At 58.0% G+C, this 336-nt stretch overlaps 1 protein-coding gene across 1 annotated transcript in view; it reads right to left on the reverse strand.

Annotated features, from left to right (window-relative positions):
- The window catches only part of PRIM1 (primase (DNA) subunit 1), a 24578-nt gene that overhangs the window by 22883 nt on the left and 1359 nt on the right, over positions 1 to 336 (reverse strand). The gene's annotated exons all lie outside the window — the stretch shown is intronic.

The raw sequence follows: 336 nt of genomic DNA on the forward strand, positions 1-336 counted from the left end.
CCAGACTGGAGTGCAGTGGCTGCTCCTGGCCCCTGTAGCCTCGACCTGCTGGGCTCTGGCGATCCTTCCGCCTCAGCCTTCCAAGTAGCCAGAACTACAGGCGCGCGCCACCGCGCTCGGCTAATTTCTGGATTTATTGTAGAGATGAGGTCTCGCCAAGTTGCCCAGCCTGGTCTCGAACCCCTGCCTGGGCTTGTGCAATCCTCTCCCAAAGTACTAGAATTTTAGGCATGAGTCACCGTGCCCGGTCAAGAAGACATTCTTTTTTTTTTTGGGAGTTGGAGTCTCACCCTGTCGCCCAGACTGGAGTGCAGTGGCCACTCCCGGCCACCGCAG

The sequence above is a fragment of the Carlito syrichta genome, unplaced genomic scaffold (genome assembly GCF_000164805.1).
Source record: "Carlito syrichta isolate Samal-C Ts95f unplaced genomic scaffold, Tarsius_syrichta-2.0.1 Scaffold315337, whole genome shotgun sequence".
Classification (NCBI taxonomy): domain Eukaryota; kingdom Metazoa; phylum Chordata; class Mammalia; order Primates; family Tarsiidae; genus Carlito; species Carlito syrichta.